This window comes from Elephas maximus, chromosome 19 (genome assembly GCF_024166365.1).
Source record: "Elephas maximus indicus isolate mEleMax1 chromosome 19, mEleMax1 primary haplotype, whole genome shotgun sequence".
In the NCBI taxonomy this organism is placed as follows: domain Eukaryota; kingdom Metazoa; phylum Chordata; class Mammalia; order Proboscidea; family Elephantidae; genus Elephas; species Elephas maximus.
In genome coordinates, this window is record NC_064837.1 from 72,402,111 (window position 1) to 72,413,441 (window position 11,331).

Below are 11,331 nucleotides of genomic sequence, written 5' to 3' on the forward strand. Positions count from 1 at the left end.
CGGGCCTTCCGGAAAGACTGCCGGGACGTCGCTGCCCTTGCTCGCGCGCTGTCCAGACGTCCGGCGGACGCAGAGCCCCCGCCTCGGGGACGCACACGCAGCGCACGTAGACCACCCCCCATAGACACAGTGACTCCACCCGCAGGACACAGCCGCCTAGTGGGACTCAGCTCCCCATGGGGACAGGCACAACCCCATGGGACACAGACACCCCCCACAGAGATAGAGACCCCCACGGGACACAGAGACACCACGGACACAGAGCCGCTCCACAAGACGCAGAACCGCCACCCCCCCGACACAGACCTCCGTGGGACACAGAGACCCCTACGGAGGCACAAAGACACCCCCACAGGACCGAGAGACCCCTGTTGTAGGGGGAAAAAAAAACCCACAAAGTTTAGTAAAGCAAAAAGAAAGTTTTATTCAGCATATATTCAAAAAGACAAAAGTTGAGAAGTGGACAATCATGCTGCCACAGCCATGTCGCCCCGAGTCCAAAGACAATTACAGTCATCAGTATTAACATTACAAATGGGCAAAACCATTGAAAGCTTCACCTTTTCACCGATTGGCCAGAAACCGTGATCCTACATTTTGAATTATCCCTCTCCACAATCATTGGTACAAGTTTTGGTAATAGAACAGTCTTCATTGGTCCAGCAAATTTCTATTCACTAAATGTTAATAGAAAAAGATGGGTGGAAAGTCTTTTGTGTTCTGGCTTAAGTGAAAGGTTCCCTGAGAGATACTTTCCCAGATTATTCTATCTATTGTCTTTATCTCAGGGCCCAGTTCATGTGTCCTTGTGAGTCCAGCTCCAGCTGGGTCACATTCTCCATGCTCAAAGACAGGGAGTAATGCCTTCGATATTGTTTCCTAAATCACCCCCCACAAGTCACAGAGTCCCCCACAGGACAGAGAGGTCCCCCCATGGGACACAGCTCCCCCCAGGGACGAAGCCCACTAACAGGACACAGTCATCCCATGGGACACAGAGACCCCTCCACAGGGATGCAGCCCCCCCAGGGGACACAGTCCGCCCACAGTGACACAGCATCTCCCCTTCCCCCTCAGGAACAGAATGGCTTTTCCATCTGAACTCCAAGAAGGAGCCAACACTGCCAGCAGCTTGATTCCTCACGGGGGCCTCCAGAGTGGGGAGAGGACACGTCTGTTGTGTTGAGGCACCTCTGTGATAACTGGTAGAGCAGAACACAAGTCTTCAGAACGGCAGTAGGAGCTGAAAAGGAGACTCAAAATGAGGAATGAATTCTCACCTACCCATCCTTTCCTAAGAAAGGAGAAGGAAGGCATGTGTTCACCTCCAGGGGGCAGTTCAGGGTGTTACCCAAGCTATGGGTAAAAAAGGAAGGCATGTGTTCACCTCCAGGGGGCAGTTCAGGGTGTTAGCTATGGGTGGGGGACACAAATTACGTATTGAAACACAGCTTTCTATTTGTAAAATAAGAACGCCTTCAATGTTTTAACAACATGGCCACAGAAGAGCCCTCTCAGGACCCTCTGGGTAGCCACATGAGTGAAGGAGTGTGTCTCCACAAGGGTTGAGGTATCCCACGAGATGTCTGTTTATTAAAAAAAAAAAACCAAACCAGGTGCCGTTGAGTCAACTCCAACTCAGGGCGACCCCATGTGTGTCATGTCAGAGTAGAACTGTGCTCCATAGGGTTTTCCATGGCTGTTTTTTCAGAAGTAGATCACTAGGCCTTTCTTCTGAGGTATCTTTGGGTAGACTCCAACCTCCAAACTTTTGTTCAGCAGCTAAGTCCCTTAACCGTTTGCACCACCCAGGGGCTGTATAACACATTGCTATTGAGTCAATTCCAACTCATAGTGACCCTATAGGACAGGGTAGAACTGCCTCATATGGTTTCCAAGGAGTGGCTGCTGGATTCAAACAGCTAAACTTTTGGTCAGTAGCCAAGCTCTTAACCGCTATGCCAGCAGGGTTTCTTGGAGTACCTTAGGAGAATGAAAAGGAACAGACTGTAGCCATTTGTGTCCATGTGGATGAGTCTCAGGAGAGGGTTGTGCAGACGACAAGTTGAAGAAGCATACATATGGTATGGTGCAACTCACATCAAGGTCAAAGCAGGCAAAACTCAATAATACATTGTTCAGGGACATACTCATATGTGGATGCTCACACATGTAAAGAAAACCAAGGCCATGGTTTACAGATAATCGGCAAAAGAGAGTGATCTGCAGTACAGGAAGGGCAGGTGTGCTGGGCTGGATAGTGGACCCCAAACACATCTACATCCTAATCCCCAGAACCTGTTAATGATACCTTATATGGTATCTCAGTCATCTAGTGCTGCCATAACAGAAATACCACAAGGGGATGGCTTTAACAAAGAGAAACTTATTTTCTCACAGTCTAGTAGGTTACAAGCCCAAATTCAGGGGGTCGGCTCCAGGGGAATGCTTTCTCTGTCGGCTCTGGAGCAAGGTCCTTGTTCGCAATCTTCCCCTAGCCAAGGAGCTTCTCAGGCGCAGGGACCCCATGTCCAAAGGAAATGCTCAGCTTCTGGTGCTGCTTTCTTGGTGGTATGAGGTCCCCAACTCTCTGCTTGCTTCCCTTTCCTTTTATCTCTTGAGAGATAAAAGGTGGTGTAGGCCACACCCGAGGGAAACTCCCTTTACCTTGGATCAGGAAACCCTGGTGGTGTAGTGGTTAAGTGCTACGGCTGCGAACCAAAGGGTCGGCAGTTCAAATCCACCAGGTGCTCCTTGGAAACTCTATGGGGCAGTTCTGCTCTGTCCTATAGGGTCGCTATGAGTCGGAATTGACTCGACGGCACTGGGTTTGGTTTTTTTTGGTTTTTGGATCAGGGAGGTGGCTTGAGTAAGGGTGGTGTTACAATCCAACCCTAATCCTCTCAACATAAAATTACAATCACAAAATGGAGGACAACCATACAATACTGGGAATCATGGCCTAACCAAGTTGATACATACATTTTTGGGGGGGACACAATTCAATCCATGATACATGGCAAAAGGGACTTTGCAGGTGTGACTGAATGAAAGAGTTTGAGATGAGCAGCTTATCCTGGGTTATCTGGGTGGGTCCTAAATGTAATCCCAAGCGTGCTTATAAGCAGGGACAAATTACCCAATAAGCAAGGTACACATGGGTTTACTTGTTACACTTGTTTCTCACCACACCTTTGTAGTGAAATTATGCACTACAGAATACTAAGTAAGCACAAGAAAGCCTGTGCGTACCCTGCTGACTGGTTAATCCACCCTGCTTATAGGAGAGGGTCGCAGGAGGGTCAGAGTCAAGAAGGAGATGTGAGGACGGAAGCAGGGGCTGATGTGATGTGTAGCTACGAGCCATAGAACGCAGGCGGCCTCTAGATTCTGGAAAAGGAAAGAAACAGTTCTCCCTAGAGCCCCCAGAAGGAACCAGCCCTGCGACACCCTGATTTCAGCTCCTGAATATTTCTGTTGGGCTTCTGACTTCCAGAACATAAGAGAATAGATTTGTGTTGTTTTAAGTACTTGGTTTGAGGGAGTTTGTTACAGCAGCCGCTGGAAAGTCATAGAACACGCAAAGAGCCTGGAAGATACCATCCTACTTCTTACTTATTTAAACTCCTGGGGGTGCCACCAAGCCTGCATCTCATGGCCAACCATGACCACTGTGGGCCAAATGCCTGGAAGAAGAGTCCAGGAGAGGTAAAAGCAATTCCATTCTGAGACTTTGCTCAGCTTCATCCAACTGCCTTGTGTGGCTCAGGATACTGAAAAATACTCCCCAGCAGAGGCTGGGGCCCTGGGGAGGAAGGGAAGGCCCCCAAGAATGTAAACACAGTGGGGAGTGTCATGGATTGAATTGTTTCCCCACAAAACATATGCTGAAGTCCTAACCCTGTAGCTGTGAATCTGCCCTTGTTTGGGGAAACTGGTTCTTTTTCTGAAGATGCCATCAGTTAAGTCAAAGAAGTCGTATACGTGTACCATGGGTCACACTCCCTTCCGAGCTGTCGTTCGTTGCTGTTAGGTCGATTCCGACTCATGGTGACTCCACTGAGTGCAGAGCAGAGCTGCCCCGTAGGGTTCTCAGTGGCTGATTTTTCAGATCACCAGGCCTTTCTTCTGAGGCATCTCTGGGTGGACTTGAACCTCCTGTGTTTGGGTGAGCAGCCAAGCATGTTAACTGTACCATCCAGAGGCTCCTGGCACGTTGTTGTTGTTAGTTGCCATCAAGTCTATTCTGACTCATGGCAACCCCATGTGTGCAGAGTAGGGCTGCTCCATAGCCTATGACCTTTCGGAAGCAGATTGCCAGGCCTATCTTCTAAGACACCCCTGGGTAGGTTCAAACCACCAACCTTTCAGCAAGTAGCTCAACTGTTTGCACCGCTCAGGGACTCCTCACCCTGATTAGTGTATTATAAAAGGAGAAAACAGAGAGTCTCACACAAAGTTCAGATGCCCCTTGAAGACACATCTACCGGCAACAAGGGATCACCAGCAGAAACCAGAAACTGGGAGGGAGGCCTGGAGCAGTTCCTCTCTCAAAGCCCCAGAAGGAGTCCACAGGGCTGACACCCTGATTTAGACTTCTAGCCTCTGGAACTGTGAGACATACATTTCTGTTCTTTAATTAAAGCTACCCACTTTGTGGTTGTTTTGTTACGGCAGCCCTGGGATACCAAGACAAGGAGTGAACAGACCAATGCAAGATCTCCAGCCCCGCAACCCCCACCCCACTCACCACCCCCCTCCAAGCTAAGGTAGAAGGGAGGCCTGCCCTCATAACACCTGCACACCTTCCCCCCCCCCACCCCCCAGCCTTCCCCAGGTGAAGCACAGCCTGGTTTCAGTTCCCCCAACACGAGCCGCTTCAGTTTTGCTCCTAAAAAGCACATTTAATTTAAAGACACAATTCTCCAGCAAACGGGAGCTTCAGCATCTCAGACAGACTCTTTGGCAAAACAAATATTATCAAGCCCATAATTGACATTTTTTCCAGATTCAATATTTGCCTAAATAATTCCTCATCAAAGTTGTAAGCTTCTGTCTAAGAGATTATGCTGCATTGCAGTAATTTTCACACGGCAATTAAAAACATAATTGTGCATAATATATTTTGAATCTAGACATTTGAAGAGAGAATTACAAACATCTGGGAAATGATCTGGCACGTTTATATGTTGGATGGATGATGAAGGCCGTGGAGGAAAATGACAAAGTCTGAGAGATTTCCCTAGGGCTCAGCTTATATTGTATCATATTTTCTGTATATCCAGTACCAAAGCATGCATTGCTCCACTTAGTACACTCTGTGTTAGAGTTTGTTTTTTTTTTTTTAATTTTTATTGTGCTTTAAGTGAAAGTTTACAGATCAAGTCAATCTCTCACACAAGAACTTATATACACCTTGCTTCATACTCCCAGTTGCTCTCCCCCTGATGAGACAGCCCACTCCCTCCCTCCACTCCCTCTTTTTGTGTCCATTCTGCCAGCTTCTAACCCCCTCTACCCTTTCATCTCCCCTCCAGCGAGGAGATGCCAACATAGTCTCAAGTGTCCACCTGATCCAAGAAGCTCACTCCTCACCAGCATCCCTCTCCAACCCATTTTCCAGTCCAATCCCTGTCTGAAGAGTTGGCTTTGGGAGTGGTTCCTGTTCTGGGCCAACAGAAGGCCTGGGGGCCATGACCACCGGGGTCCTTCTAGTCTCAGTCAGACCATTAAGTCTGGTCTTATAAGAATTTGGGGTCTGCATCCCACTGCTCTCCTGCTCCCTCAGGGGTTCTCTGTTGTGTTTCCTGTCAGGGCAGTCATCGGTTGTAGCCGGGTACCATCTAGCTCTTCTGGTCTCAGGCTGATGTAGTCTCTGGTTCGTGTGGCCCTTTCTATCTCTTGGGCTCGTAATTACCTTGTGTCCTTGATGTTCTTCATTCTCATTTGATCCAGGTGGGTTGAGACAAATTGATGCACCTTAGATGGCCCCTTCCCAGTGTTTAAGACCCTATACGCCTCTCTCCAAGGTGGGATGCAGAATGTTTTCTTAATACATTTTATTATGCCAATTGACTTAGATGTCCCCTGAAACCATGGTCCCCAAACCCCCGCCTCTGCTACGCTGGCCTTCGAAGCATTCCATTTATTCAGGAAAATTCTTTGCTTCTGGTTTAGTTCAGTTGTGCTGACCTCGCCTGTATTGTGAGCTGTCTTTTGCGTCACCTAAAGTAGTTCTCATCTACTATCTAATTAGTGAATACCCCTCTCACCCTCCCTCCCTCCCTCCCTCCTCTCGTAACCATCAAAGAATATTTTCTTCTGTGTTTAAACTATTTCTTGAGTTCTTATAATAGTGGTCTTATACAATATTTGTCCTTTTGCAACTGACTAATTTCACTCAGCATAATGCCTTCCAGATTCCTCCACGTTATGAAATGTTTCACAGATTCATTACTGTTCTTTATCAATGCGTGGTATTCAATTGCATGAATATACCATAATTTATTTATCCATCCATCCGTTGATGGGCACCTTGGTTGCTTCCATCTTTTTGCTATTGTAAACACTGCTGCAGTGAACATGGGTGTGCATATGTTTGTGTAAAGGCTCTTATTTCTCTAGGATATATTCCAAGGAGTGGGATTGCTGGATCGTATGGTAGTTCTATTTCTAGTTTTTTAAGGAAGTGCCAAATCATGATTTCCAAAGTGGTTGTACCATTTTACATTCCCACCAACAGTGTATAAATGTTCCAATCTCTCCACAGCCTCTCAACATTTATTCTTTTGTGTTTTTTAGATTAATGCCAGCCTTGTTCGGTCCATAACATTCTCCTCTGTGTCTCAAACCTCCCTCTCCTTTGTCTTTAAGACACCAGCCATTGGTTTTAGAACTCACCTAAATCCAGGGTTATCTCATCTGAGGATTCTAACTCAGTTACATCCGCCAGCACACATGCAAACGTCACAGTCATAGTATTGGGGGCTAGGACTTGAACGTATCTTTTTGGGGGACATCATTCAACCCACTACCAAACCCAAACCCATACCCACTGCCATCAAGTCAATTCTGACTCATAGTGACCCTATAATAAAACTTCCCCGTAGGGTTTCCAAAGTTGTAAATCTTCATGGAAGCAGACTCCCACATCTTTCTCCCTAGGAGTGGCTGGTGGGTTTGAACTGCCAACCTTTAGGTTCGTAGCTGAGCCATTAACCACTGCACCACCAGGGCTCCTTCAACCCACTACACTTGCTCCTAATTCCCTTTAGGAGAAGGAGGGGTGTGTAATGAGCATGATTGGAATGGGGGCTTTTCCAACTCTTGGTGCCCTGGGCAGGTTGGGCCTTCAGTTTGGCAGGATTCACACCTGAAGTGGCAGCTTTCCTCACATGGATGGCAGAGCCAGGGGTGCATATTCCACCCCACCACCTCCAGGCAACTGCCCCAGTGGTAAAAAGAGGGTGAATCTGATGTATCTGTGGGGTTTGCTCTGTGCACCACACACTGTTCCAAGTGCTTTCCAGGCAGTAGCTATTTTAATCCTTACGGCAACTGGGTCTGGTGAGCTGGCCTGACCCCATCCTGAGATGAGGAAACTGAGGCACACAGCAAGTGCGTAATGGGGCCTGTGCAAGGAGATTCCCAGGGCACAGAAGAGAACATTAGAGCTTTTACTTCTATTTCATTTTGTCAAAAGTAAGGATAAAATTAAAGATTACTCATGCACTAATTTTTTTTTTTTTTAATGTTCAGTATCTGGATTGGTATAGTACACGTGTGTAACTTACATGTACATACACACATGTTGGGTATGCATTGACTGAAATCTTTTCTAATAGGATGCATGGGTAGAGTGTGCAATATACCCAAAAGGCTTGAAAGCAGGGACTCAAACAGACACGTGGACATAAGCACTGTTCGCAATAGCCAAAAGGTGGAAACAACCCAAATCTCCATCAACGGATGAATGACAGTACATCCACACAATGGAATATTATTCTGCCATTAAAAGGAATAAAGTCCTGATACATGCTACGACACGGATGAACCCCTGGGCAGTTGTTTCCTCAAGGTGTATACAGCGAAGCCCAGGGCCTCAGCAAGGCTCTGGGTCACAAAGGTCTGGGAAGCTTAGAAGTCCCTGGTGGCACAAAAAGTTAAGCACTCTAACCTAAAGGTTGGTGGTTTGAACCCAATCAGAGGCGCCTAGGAGGAAGGCCTGGTGATCTGCTTCCGTAAAAGTTACAGTCAAAGAAATTCCACGGAGCTCAGTTCTACTCTGTAACACGAAGGGTCACGATGAGTTGAATCAACTCAACAGTAACAGGTTTGATTTTTGGTTTGCTTTTCAGACATTAGTGTTAGTCCTGAAGAGGCCTTTGATTAAAAAACAAAAGAGAAAAGGAAAGGGGATAAAAAGGCTGTTTGGCCCGGTGACGGCTGATCTGTTTCCACATAACCCACCACCACCCAAGGAATTAAGGGGTCACCGCCATGGGGAATGACCACCTTCAGCTTTCCTTTGAGGTTTCAGAAAGTGCAGTCTTTGGGGAGAAGAGGCTGAGGCAGGAGGTTTTCATTCAACTGGGGTCTTCCAGCTGGTCGCAAACATGGAAAAGAGATGGTGCCCCTCAGCCACCCTGGGTTCGTGGCTGGTGGCCCAGTCCAGCTCCCCCTCCACTTCTCCCACCATCCACTGCACAGCAGAACAGGGATGTGAAGGCCCCCACAGGCTGTACCTTATGAGCCACAGCCTCTGGGAGAGGCATTTCCACTCTGGGTTTTCCTGCCATTCCGTAGTTGTCCCAGTTGTGGCCAGGAGCTAGATGTCCCCTGAGCCTGGCCTGGGCCTCCAGCAACCAGCAGGGGCTGCAATCACCTGTTCTCTTGGGACCCTGGTTCCATCATCTCCGAGAAAAGGCACTGCTCTTGGTTCTGCTGTTGTTGTTGTTATTAGGTGCTGTCAAGTCCATTCAACTCCCAGTGACCCTATATACAACAGAATGAAATGCTTCCTGGTCCTGTGCCACCCTTATAAACATTATTATGCTTGAGCCCATCATTGAAGCCACTGTGTCGCTACATCTTGTCAACGGTCTTACTCTTTTTTGCTGACCGTCTGCTTTACCAAGCATGATGTCCTTCTCCAGGCCTGGTCCCTCCTGATAACATGATCAAAATACATGAGACAGAGCCTCACCAGCCTTGCTTCTCATACTTCTTCCAAGACAGGCTTACTTGTTCATTCTTCTGGTAGTCCATGATATATTCAATATTATTTGACAATACCATAATTCAAAGGCACCAATTCTTCTTAGTTTTCCTTATTCCATTGCCCAGCTTTCACATGCACATAAGACCACTGAAAACATAATGGCTTGGGTCCTCAAGGGGGAGTCTTTGCTTTTTCAAAGAGGTCTTTTGCAGCAGATTTGCTGCGGTGCAATGGATTGCTTTTGTGTGTGTGGCCTTTCTCACCATGGTCTTGTAACTCCCACCCAGGTGATTGGGTGGGACTGTGAAAATAAAGCAATTATGCCCCACCAAGGGGACTGGTCAGTTTTGCCAATTTCAGAGCAGAAAGAGGATCTCACCACCGCCAAGGAAGAACAGCCAAGAACCGAGCATGTCCTTTGGATCCAGGATGCCTGCGCTGAGAAGCTCCTGGACCCAGGAGACAGAGAGCTGTAACACTGAAGACAGCAAGAAGCAGTGGCAGAGAAATGGCAACAGGAGAGACTGCCAGGAGATGGTGCAGTGGGCTTCCCAGTCCATAGACTGAGAAAGCTGAGTGCCTTTGGGCAGAGGCCCCTTGGCCAGGAAGAAGCGCGCCTGCAAGCACAGCTGGGAAAAGGCTGTCCTGATGGAAGAAGTGTATACTGAGCATTCCTGAACCTGAATTGTAACCTATTACTTCTCTAATAAACCCCATAATCGTGGGTATTGTCTGTGAGTTCTGTGTGGCCGCTGCAATGAATTATCAAACCCAACAGAGAAGTACAGAATGCTGTGGGAGGGATAATTGGTATCAAAATTGGGAAAGTCGGCTTGAGAGGAGGCCTGTCTGACATCCACCTCATAGAAGTCAGCCTTGGACTGTTGATCTTGATTCTCTTTCCCCCTTGTGAAGTTAGAGGAGGTCAGACACCACCCTCATGCCATTTTTACATTTGCCCAATGCAATACGTCATTGATTTCTTGACTGCTGTTTCCATGGGCACTGATTGTGGATCCAAGTAAAATGAAATCCTTGACAGAGTCAATATTTTCTCCATTCATCATGATGTTGCTTATTGGTCCACTTGTGAGGATTTTTGTTTTCTTTATGTTGAAGTATAATCCATAATGAAGGCTGTGGTCTTTGAACTTCATCAATGAGTGCTTCAAGTCCTCTTCACCTTCAGCGAGCAGGGTTGTGTCATCTGGATATTGCAGGTTGGTAACGAGTCTTCTTCCAATCCTGTTACCCTGTTCTCCTTCATATAGTCCAGCTTCTTGGATTATTTTCTCAGCATACAGATTGAATAAGTATGGTGAAAGGATACAATCCTGACGCACACCTTTCCTGATTTTAAACCACACAGTATCCCCTTGTTCTGTTCGAATGACTACCTCTTGGTCTATATACAGACTCCTCATGAGCACAATTAAGTGTTCTGGAATTCCCATTCTTCACAATGCTATCCATAATTTGTTAGATTCACACAGTCAAATGCCTCAGCATAGTCCATAAAACACAGGTAAACATCTTTCTGGCAGTTTCTGCTTTCACCCAGGATTTATCTGACTTCAGCAATGATATCCCTTGTTCCACAGCCTCTTCTGAATCCGTCTTGAATTTCTGGCAGTTTCCTGTCATGTGCTGCTGCAGCTGTTTTTGAATTATCTTTAGCAAAACTTTACTTGCATGTGATGTTAATGGTATTGTTTGATAATTTCCACATTCTATTGGATCACCTTTCCTCTCAGGGGGAAAAAAAAAACTCGAAATGAGGGAACGTTCAGATATCCTGTTACTATTCATGATATATGGCATTTCAGAAATTTAAGGGACCCTAGAACCTCCCTCTTGGAGTAAAAATGGCATGAGGGCAATGTCTGACCTCCTTCTTGTTTCTAGGGTCCCTTAAAGTTCTAAAATTTGAATTTTATTTTTTCCCGCACCCTTCATTATGACCTCCAGCTGCCACAGGAAAACATTAAGCAAAAGCACGAGGTAAGAGCCTAGGCTGGCGTTTTCCCAGTCAGCACCATTCCCCAGTGCATAATCAGTGACAAGGACTTTGTCTTCTAAGGACACGCGTAATGACACCACTGAGCTCGCCA